Raw genomic sequence first — 11,499 nt, 5'->3', positions numbered from 1 at the left:
TTTAAATTTTGTTGAACTTAAGCTCAAGAGCAAAAGGGAACTAGATCCGATAAAGGCAAAGAAAAGATCACTGAGTAGTCGAGTTGGAACCGTCTTACCCAACACAAGGTAAGTCATTAAGCATGTAGTTGGTATTATTTCAAATGGTCATAATATTTATGTATTGATGCTGAATGGAATGAATAAATATACATATATATATGCATGTACGTATGTGATGATGAAATTGTTGAATGAAAAGAAAAGAGGTAAGATGTACTGAGTTGTTGATCTCGGCACTAAACGTGCGGGTATAACCATTTATGACCATGAGATTGGCGCTAAGTGCGCGGGATTAAATTGTACAGCACTAAGTGTGCGATTTGACTATGTTGCACTAAGTGTGCGAAATGAATATGATGCACTAAGTGTGCGAATTGACCATGCGGCACTAAGTGTGCGAGTTTGACTATGTAGCACTAAGTGTGCGATTTGATTACGTAGCACTAAGTGTGCGAGTTGATTATATAGCACTGAGTGTGCGGACTCAATATGCATTCGTGAATCATTATGGACACTATGTGTGCGACACTATTGAGTCGATCGCGGACAGCGGATCGGGTAAGTGTCTTGAGTACATGGCTAATAGGTGCTATGCTTATACTTGGTGTTGAGCTCGGTAAGTTTGAACCTATGTGACAACTATACTTGAAGTCACGTACATAAAATTTATCATAGGATGGGTGAAAGGCCGTTTAGTCGTTTGATTGTAACGAAAATAAATTGATTTATGAAAATGCTTCAATGTCCTATTGATGAGTATATGGAATGTGAATGCATGAATTGATATGAAATTGAATCGATAAGTTGGAGGAACTATGGTATGGTTCGGAATGGATGGAGTAATTAGCCTCGTTCCATTTTGTTTTCTCTTGTGATAATGTTATTGATGGATGGTAGTGCATAGCTTATGACTTACTGAGTTATAAACTCACTCGGTGTTTCCTTGTCACCTATTCTAGGTTTCTTGGACACATCTCTTTTTGCGTGATCGGGCCGTCATCGAAGTCATCACACCGGATAGCAAGTTTTGGTACTTTCTTCTTAGTTGGCTTAGAAGAACATTTTGGCATGTATAAGCTATTACGTTGTGTTTGAACTTTGGCATGTAAACTTTAAGCCATGCAAAATGGCACGAATGTTCGATTGAGTTGGATCAAGGGTAGGCATGAAATGGACCTAGTTACTTTCGTAACAGATGCTGGCAACAGCAGTGTCATGAGATTGAAAAATCACTAAAAATAGTAGGAGTGGAATTAATTGATGAATAAATTATGTAATCGAAGCTCGATGAGTCTGTTTTCATGAGGAAGTAACGAAAAGATCATATGGGCAGTATATTAAGAGATAATCAGATTTTTGTGGGACAGGGTCAGAACGGTTTCTGGATTCCCTGCTCCGACTTTGGAAATTCATTATAAATTAACCAGAGATAATTAGGGGTCGTACCATATATGTATAGATTCCTCTCTGAGTCTAGTTTTCATAGAAACAAACGGCATCAGTATTGAAGCCCCGTGCAGGGAGATATCCAAGTCGTAATGGGAAAAGGTCAGTGTAGTCGACCCCTGCAACATGGGAGACTTTGACTAATAAACTGTACTAATTGGCCCGACCAAAAATTTTAGAAAAAAATACATAGATGGGCACATGAGTCTAGTTTCTGGGAAAAATTACGAAACTGATTTTCGAGTTACGAAACTCAAGATATGATTTTTAAAACGACTAGTACACAGATTGGGCAGTGTCTGGAAAATAAATTTTATAAGGGGTTAAAGTCAGTTAACACCTCGTGTTTGACTCCGGTGTCGGTTTCGGGTTTGGGGTGTTACAGTTTTTCCACGTTAAATTTGTGTGTTCAATTTCTCAATTTATTTCGCTATTTTTTTACTTGTTGCTTAATCGGGTCGATCCCAACAAGTGGTATTAGAGTTAGTTTAATTTTCATTGATCAGCCCATTCAGAGATGGTAGCAACAAGGTTTGAAATTGAGAAGTTCGATGGTGAGACAAATTTCAATCTGTGGCAAGTTCAAGTGGAAAATTCTAGTTCAAACTGGTTTAAAAAAGGTTGTTACCGGAAAAAAAGCCTGAGAATTTAAATCAAATAGAATAGGAAGAGCTTGATGAAAAGGCCTTGTCTGCAATCCAGTTGTGCCTCACAAATATGGTATTGCAGGAGGTATTGATGGAGAACACCTCATCCGCCTTGTGGAAAAAGGTAGAAACTCTTTAGGTGACTAAGTCGCTGGCTAACTATTTAGTGTTGAAACAACGTCTATTTACGTTTCGCATGAACGAATGTGAGCTTCTTAGAGATCACATCAGTCAATTCATTACTCTTTTAAATGATTTAAAGAATGTTGAGGTTCATATTAACAATGAAGATCAGGCTATGCTATTATTGTGCTATTTATCCCATTCATACAAGTCTTTCAGGGAGACCCTGATTTATGACAGAGACAAACTCTCATTCGAAGATGTGAAGAGTCATTTGTTGAGTAGAGACAAACTCGACAATGAGTTTGGTTTGGATAGAAAGGCAGATAGGCAAGCTTCCATTTTGGTAGCATCAAAGAAATGAGACAAAAGGTGTCACTATTGTAAAAGTTAGGTCACGTCAAAGTAGATTGTTAAAAACTGCGAAATAAAAGAACTACTGGGAGTAACGAGGAAGATGTAGCTAAAGCTAATTTGGCTGATGAAAGCGGTGATAATTTCTTATTAGTGTCAACGAACGATAACTTCAAGCTCACGTCTGAGTGGATCCTAGATTCGGGATGTTCTTTCTACATGTGTCCCAATAGAGAATGGTTCTCCACATACAGTTTGGTTGAAGGTGGAGTTGTGCGCATGGGAAACGATTCATCTAGTAAGGTAATTGTTATTGGTACTATTAAAATTAGGATACATGATGGGACCATTAGGACACTCTCAGATGTCAGGTATGTACCTGATTTACGAAAGAATCTTATCTCCTTGAGTATTTTAGACTTGAAAAGTTGCAGAATCAACATCGAGTCAAGCGACATTAAAGTATCTCATGGAGCTCTCGTTTTGCTAAAAGGTAAAAGAACCGTCAGTCTTTATATTCTGGAAGGTTTTATAGTGACTGGTGAAATCAAACGTCCCTCGTCCGTTACGAAGTCAAATTTAACTCGTTTGGAGCGGAGGCAACTTGGCCATAAGAGGGAAAAAGGTATGACTGTTTCGTTGGAGAGAGGTTCTTTTTTGGATGCAGGTTTTGAAAAGTTAGGGCATTGTGTACGTGAAAATCAGACTCAGGTTAATTTTAATTCGGCAGTGTACAAGTCGAAGGCTAGAAGTCTTCTAGTTTCTAAGCACAAATTCGACTCCATTAATAGGCTTGTGGCGGGTTTCGACAAAGATGACATTGTGGAAATATGAGTCAAGGTGGAGATTTGTTGAGTATGACTCCTATTTCAGTCAAATTTGAGAAATAATCTTTCAGTTAAACTCTGTTTATTTGCTTCAATCAAACTCTGATTAGTCTAGATTATTTTATTATTATTTGACCTATGAATTTAGCCTATAAATAGGCTCTTTTACAACCTTAGAAAATACACCCATTAGAGATTAGAACTCATAAAGCATTTAGAGAATTTTGTGTTTACGTTTTGAGGGTTCTTTGTTTTCAAGTTTTCCGGGTTTAGTTTTTTATCTCCATTTTTTGTACTATTCGTTCTTTTTCCATTATAATAAAATTATCTTTGCCCGTGGTTTTTTTATCCTCTTTGGAGGGGTTTTTCCACATTAAATTTATGTGTTCAATTTCTCAATTTATTCCGCTATTTTTTTTACTTGTTGCTTAATCAGGTCGATCCCAACAGAGCTCGATTTTTTTTCAATTTTATTATTATTTTTATGTCAACATAAATATATGCATTTAATTATTTTATTTTATATATTTAATTTAAGTAATTATTATTACATATAATTAAAATATATAAAAACTATATTTGTATAATGTTTAAAAAATAAAATTAACAATAAAATTATATTAAGACAAATTAAAAAATTCAACTTTCACAAAACCATAAAAATAAATACTAGTAGTACTACAAAACATTTTAATGTTGTCTACCTTGGTTTTTTTTTCAATCTATCATCATCTTCTTCTTCTTTTTAATTATAATTTGTCATCTTGTTTAAATTCTAATGCAATTAATTTCATTTTAACATCTGATCCTTTATTTAACTTGACAAGAAAAAATGTTTTTAATATCAAATAAGAGAAGTTTTTTATATATCGAATATTAAATAATAAAATAATAAAAATTAAACATATTGAAATAATAATTGAAACCAAATTTTTGTGATTAAAAATAACTTTTTGAATAATACTAAAAGTTTATTTTTGGATATTTCTCTTACTTGAATGAATATGCATTTTTAATATCTCTATATATAGTGATTAAATATTAATTTTAATTCATATATTATTATAATATCAATTAAGTGGTCATCAAATTAAAATAATGAGTATAATTTATTATAGATTCAAAGTATAATTAATGATAATAACTGTATGAAAAAGTTTTTAATAAAATAAAGATGATTAATATTATTTTATATAAAATACTATTAATAAAATAATTATAATTATAATTTATAATAATAATAATAATACTTTGTTATATTTATTTGAAAAATAGCATGTAAGTAAAAAATGCTTGCAGTGGTTTTATTATTTTTATGTTATCCAATTATATTCAATGGATTAGTGGTTAATTAATATTATATTTATTTTTATCACATAATAATTAGTAATATATTAAAAAATTATTATTTTAATGTCAATTTAGTAATATAAAGAATAATGAAGAGTATTTTTGCTAGTTCAAATGCTTCTTTAAACTCGTGCTTTTATATAATATATACATAGATAATATAATGTTTTTTTTCCATGTAATGTAAATATTTAAAAAATGAACTTTATTTATATTTATAAATTTCATAAAATAAAAAATATATGTTATAAATAATTAAAAAATAATATGAGGGATAAATGAATTCGAGATAACCATTTATAAATATGAAGAATGAAAGCATAATTTCAAGCTTATATTTTGAATCAATATATATACTATTAATTTCATAACTCAAACGCAACTAATTCATTATCATTTTTAATCACAATGCTAACAAAATTTAAAAAATAAAAAACAAAAAGTTATATGTGAAAATCAGTTTCAAATTTAGATAAATTATAAAAGGAAAAGTAATGAGATATCAAGATAATTTGTTCATTTCATAGCCTAAATTATATCCCAATTATTGAAACAACCTTAATTTTGACAGCTAGACTATTGGTGACAACTTGTACTATAAAACCTGTAGGTAACAACTAGATTCAACATTAGAGGTTGGTGTCCCTCAAAAACAAACATTAGTGGTTGGTGGCTAAGTTAAGAAAGATTCCGACTGCCAAGTGATTGTCAACTTCTAAAGTAAACCATATGTACAACCTGCTCAATTCAAATATATATTATATAGCCAACATGTCTTTAAAATTCACACTATAAAATCTCATAAGGAACATTGATTGAATGTAAAAGAGAAAGGGAAAAGAAATTTCTATCGTATTCAGCACATGGCATTGTTACCATCCAAATCTCTAGTGTTTACAGTCCGTAGGCAAGAAGCTGAGCTCGTCGTCCCATGTGAGCCAACTCCTCATGAGTGTAAACCACTCTCAGACATTGATGATCAAGAGGGCCACCGATTCCATGTCCGAGGGTTCCATTTTCACCAGAGCAACCTTTCCATGAAAGGGCAGGACCCTGCTAAGGTCATTAAGGAGGCATTGGCTAAAGCTCTGGTGTTTTATTATCCATTTGCTGGTAGATTAAGGGAAGGACCTAACCGCAAGCTCATAGTTGATTGCACTGGTGAAGGTGTCTTGTTTATTGAGGCTGATGCTGATGTTTCGTTGGTGGACTTTGGTGACGAGCTTTACCCACCATTTCCTTGTGCAGAGGAGCTTCTTTACGATGTCCCTGGTTCCAACGGTTTGCTAAATTCTCCATTGTTGCTAATCCAAGTATTTGTTTTTTTAAACTTTATTCTTCTCTAATTTATACACAACATGTAAGGAGTAATCCACTTTACTAACATCAAACTATATTATTTTTTTACATATCATATATATTAGTTTTTTTACTTGTGGGGTGTACGGATTGACTATGTATATCAATTAAAATGTATTAAATATTATTTATTTTTTATATTTTTTTATGAATATATGAAAAAAATACAAATTGATTATTCAAAAAATATTGTTAAAACCAATAAGTGAAACAATAATTAAAACAACTATAAATTCAATGCTTTTAAGAATTATAAAACATTATCTAAATACTATTTAACAAAAAAATTAATTTAATGATTATAAATTATGAAATTTAAAATTTATATTATTTTAAAAATTTTAAAATGTGATTTTTAATCTATTTATAAAAATGTTGTTATAAAACTCTTTAAACTTTTTAACATTACTTATATTATAAAATATGTAGGTAAATATATTTTTAAAATTAAGTTTTAAAATTGTTCTAAAACATGTTAATAAATATATTTCCAATATTACGTGTGTTGCAAATAGTTTTACGTGTTTATTTTTTAATTCACTAAATAATATGGTTTTATAATATAAAAAAATATATATTTTTACTAATTATATGAGGACCTGTTTAATTTTTTAAAATAATTTATAAAACAAATTATTATTTTAAAAGTAATAAAAATGAAATAAACGAAACAATCGATGGTAAAATAATAAGTAATTAGTTCAAATAATATAAAATCAATATTTAACTAAAGCACAATTAAACTTTTTTGAACTTAAGAAATTCACAAGGTTTACTTGCTTTTTAAAATATGTTTGCAATCATATAATAAAATTTTAATTTAAAATGTTAAAAAATATAGTAAAATTTTTAAAATTAAAAATTGAAATATGACTTTGCCAATAATAATAAAATAAACTGTTTTCAAAACAGATTGTAAAAAAAAGTTCTCTATACATTTTCTTAAACTTTCTAAAATTTTCTCCATGCATTTTAATTAATACACATCAAGGATTAAAAAACTATTTTTTAAAATATTTAAGTATTTCAAGCTCTATGCAAGTAAAATTATCGGTACCTATACAGCATCCAATTAAATGTCATGAATTAATCCACACCAACTTAATTTAGAATTTACTAACAAGTATTTTATATATTAAAAATAAATATTATTACTCGGGTGTTTTTATCTTTCTATAATTTTTTAAAAAATTTATAAAAAATAATTTAAACCTAAAATTAATTTACAAATGATAGTACTTGAACTTAAGAAATCAAGATCTCCAAACCCTCAATTTTTTGTTTCAAGGCAAAACCTCCTTTATTTCTTACATATCTTTTTTTTTATAAATACATTTTTATTTTTTACCTAGGTCGTGAGTATGACATAGTCTAGCTTATATATATTTGAGTAGGTAACACGGTTGAAATGTGGTGGCTTCATCTTTGCACATCGGTTTAACCACACAATGGGTGATGGAACTGGCCTCTCCCAATTCATGACTGCCGTAGGAGAGATAGCACGTGGTGCACTTGCTCCCTCAACGCCACCAGTTTGGGAAAGGCATCTCTTGAGTGCTCGAGATGCACCACTCATAACATAGCAGCATGAGGAGTACTCTCACAATACTTCAAGTCCAGAAAACGGAACAATTATTCTGGCAGACAACTTGGTTTGTCGTTCATTTTTATTTAGACAATCCCATATTTCATCACTCCGTAGATTTGTCCCCCATAACCTCCGTTGTTCAACATTTGACATCTTATCTGCATGCTTATGGCGCTGTCGTACGAAAGCTTTGGAACTTGATCCAAATGAAGATGTTCGCCTTATTTGCATCGTTAATGCTCGTTTCAAGTTCAATCCCCCTTTGCCATTGGGATATTATGGGAATGCACTTGGCTTCCCTGCGGCTTCATCAAACATTGGAAACCTAACCCAAAACCCACTAGAATATGCATTAAAGCTAGTGAAACAAGCCAAGACAAAGGTAACGGAGGAGTACATGAAATCAACAATGGATTTATTAGTCACTAGAGGTCGACCAAATATTAAATTGGCGAGATCCTACATCGTGTCGGATTTAACAAGAGCAAAGTTCAAAGATATTGATTTTGGATGGGGTGAAGTGGTCCTTGTAGGACCAGAAACTTGTTGGGAGCTAATAAGCTTTTATATACCATCTAAGAATAAGAAAGGAGATGATGAAATCATAGTTCCAGTTTGTTTGCCAGCCTCCGCTATGGAAAATTTTGTTAAGGAGTTAGAAGACATGTTGAAGGATGAACCAACGGTTCATGCTGATATATAATAACATACTCTAAACCCTTTTTTTATTAAATTTGAATTTCTAACAATAAATGTGTAAGCCTATTATGCAATGATTGGTATTTCTCAAAAAAATCAGAATATTTCATGTTACGTAAGCCAAGCACTGAATTGTGTAGAGTTGAAGATCTTTTAGCTTGGTTAATTGTATTATCAACTTATATGTGTTTCTATTTTTTATCCTCTAATTTTTTCTTTGGTGTGTAATATACCGATTAAAATTTACATGCAATAAAATTGTTTTTTTGTTGCCACAAATATTAGTTATTGGGTAAGGATATGGAGTTTAATTTAATTGAGTAAAATATAACAATACGAACAACAACAAGAACAGGCTTTGTTTGTTGATCCCTATTCTACAATTAAGTTTTATAGCAGCAACATCCACAATTATTTCATTATTAAATCCATCCAATATAGTTTACTATCATTAAGCAAAAGGTCATAATGATGTGTGCTATCATTAAGCACCTAGACAATTCGATTAGATGAAACACATGAAACATAGTATTCCCACAAAATAAATCAAGAAATTCAACATCAACTACACCAACATCAACTACAAACAACTTCTTTTGAAACTCCACACATACTTTGCCAAAAGACACCCTTTGTTAGTGTCTCAAGGGCTGCAAAGTCTTTTTTGTCATTCAGATAGTCTTAGTTAAAGTACTACTTTTTAGGGAGATTGTTAGCTTGATTGTAGGAGTTGGAAGCTAAGTTTCTTAACTTGTTTGTAGGAGTAGGAAGTTGAATTTGCTAAGATTATTCTAGCTTGAGTCATGTATATAAGCATTGTGTGGTTAACGAATTTTTATCATATTTCTCCATTTTTAGTTTATGTGCCTTCTATTAGCTCTCTATTGAAACAACATTGGTACCAAAGCCTCTTTTTTCTTGAGGGACCTATGAGAATCATGTGAGAAAAATTGAAAGATACATTTGTAAGGAATTAAGAAAAATAGAAGATTCAAGATCAAACAACCTATTTGCTTTTGCCCCACTAGTGTTTGATAGAGAGAACTATCAAGCATGGGATATGAGAATACAAGCATACATGGAGGCTTGTGATTGTTGGGAAGCTATCGAGCAAGATTATGAGGTTGTTCCACTTCCCAACAATCCAACTATGAACCAGATCAAACTAAAAAAAGAGAGAACCACCAAGAAGGAAAAAACAAAGGCTGGCATTTATGCTACTATTTCACCAGCCATCTTCAATAGAACTATGGTTTTTGGATCAACAAAGAAGATATGGGACTACCTCAAGGCTGAGTATTAAGGAGATGAGAGGATCAAGAGCATGAAGGTGTTGAACTTGATTAGGGAACTCGAGGTAGTCTGAGCCAATAAAAATACTCAGACAAGTTGATTGAGATTGCTAACAAGGTAAGGGTTCTCAAGACTAATCTCTATGGCAGTAGACTGGTGCAAAAAATACTAGTTTCTCTCCCTAAGAAGTATGAAGCAACAATTTCTTCTTTGGAGAGTACCAAGGACTTGACATAGTTGAGAGTAGTCAAGTTGATTGGTGCTTTACAAGCATAACAGGAACGGAGGCTAATGAGGTAGGAAGGAAGCATATAAGGAGCACTAAAGGCAAAGATGCAGTAGGGTGAAGGATGAAATGGCAAGAAGTGAAAAGAGAAGAAAATTTGTGGCAACAGTGGTTCAAAAGCTACTACAAAGGGTAGTTGTGTTGGAAACTCCAACAAGTACTCTTCATGTAAGTATTGTGGAAAACAAAGCCATCCCCATTTTAGGTATTGGAGAAGGCTATATGTGAAGTGTAGATGGTGTAACTTGATGGGGCACATTGATAGGTTCTGCAAAGAAACAAGAAATCAACAACTAGGTGGAGCATATGTTACAATTAAAAAAGAAGATGACCAATTGTTTGTTGCCTCTTGTTTCTCATTAAGCACTCCATGTGATAGTTGGTTAGTTGATAGTGGTTGCACCAATCACATGACTTGTGATGAGAAGTTTCTTAAAGACCTTGATAGGTCATTGAAGTCAAGAGTGGGGATAGGAAATGAAGAGTACCTAAAAGTGAAGGGAAAAGGTACAATGATAATAGAGAGTTGTGATGGTTCTAAGTTGATTTCAGATGTTCTATTTGTACCTAATATTGATCAAAACTTGTCGAGTGTGGGGCAATTGGTAGAGAAGAGATTTGAGGAGATGTTTGAATGGGGAAGGTGTATGATCATTGACTCTAGTGGTAATGAATTGTTTAGAATCAAGATGTAGAAGAGTTTCTCATTGAATCCATTCTAGGAGGAGCAAGTTGCATTCAAGTGCTAGGTCAGTGACTTTGAATTGTCACATAAGAGGTTAGAGTTCATCACAAAGGTTTGCAGTTCATGCAGAAGAATGAGATGGTGTAATGGCTTGATCTTTACTAGTACTGGAAAATACAGTTTTAGAACCCCATTTATGTAGACCTAGTCCATAAATATAAAATAAGAATATTTACATGGGTTAGTGTAAAAATATATTGAAGTTTGGTCATGTAGCACCCTATACCCGAACAAATCGTCGGATCTGAGCTATAGTGTGTCACATTCATTGTCAAAGCAACTACAATCAATTCACAACTAATATATACACTAAGTATGATAAAATCAAGCAATGAAAATTTTAATTTGCATATACCTTTATATGTATGCATATCCACTATATATATATTATTAGAATATAAAATATAACATTTGATTATAACATCATTCAACTACTACAAAACCTAACCTATTAGATACATGCCAAATATAAGTAATATTGAAAACTAAAAATATGGTCGTGGCAGGGATTATGGATAGGATGCTGAAGCCGAAGCACGAAAATCTTGATTTAGATCTAACTTGCACATAGAGAAAACAATCTGTATGCTGAGTAAAGTATTCAGTAGTTTTTTTAAATAATCTCATTATAGATTCTATTCATATCTATTCTTTTTGACACAATGCCTAGAACTACCCATAACCCCTCCCCAACACATAAATAGGAGGATAATGCTCTGCAGCACACTCGAACCCACGTC

General features: G+C 32.0%; 1 pseudogene; it reads left to right on the top strand.

Annotated features, from left to right (window-relative positions):
• Nucleotides 1-5,575: 5,575 nt before the first annotated feature.
• On the top strand, nt 5,576-8,651 carry LOC121225435 (benzyl alcohol O-benzoyltransferase-like; annotated as a pseudogene).
• The last annotated feature ends 2,848 nt before the right edge of the window (nt 8,652-11,499 follow it).

The sequence above is a fragment of the Gossypium hirsutum genome, chromosome D13 (assembly GCF_007990345.1).
Source record: "Gossypium hirsutum isolate 1008001.06 chromosome D13, Gossypium_hirsutum_v2.1, whole genome shotgun sequence".
Classification (NCBI taxonomy): domain Eukaryota; kingdom Viridiplantae; phylum Streptophyta; class Magnoliopsida; order Malvales; family Malvaceae; genus Gossypium; species Gossypium hirsutum.
This window is presented reverse-complemented; position numbering and strand designations above follow the sequence as displayed.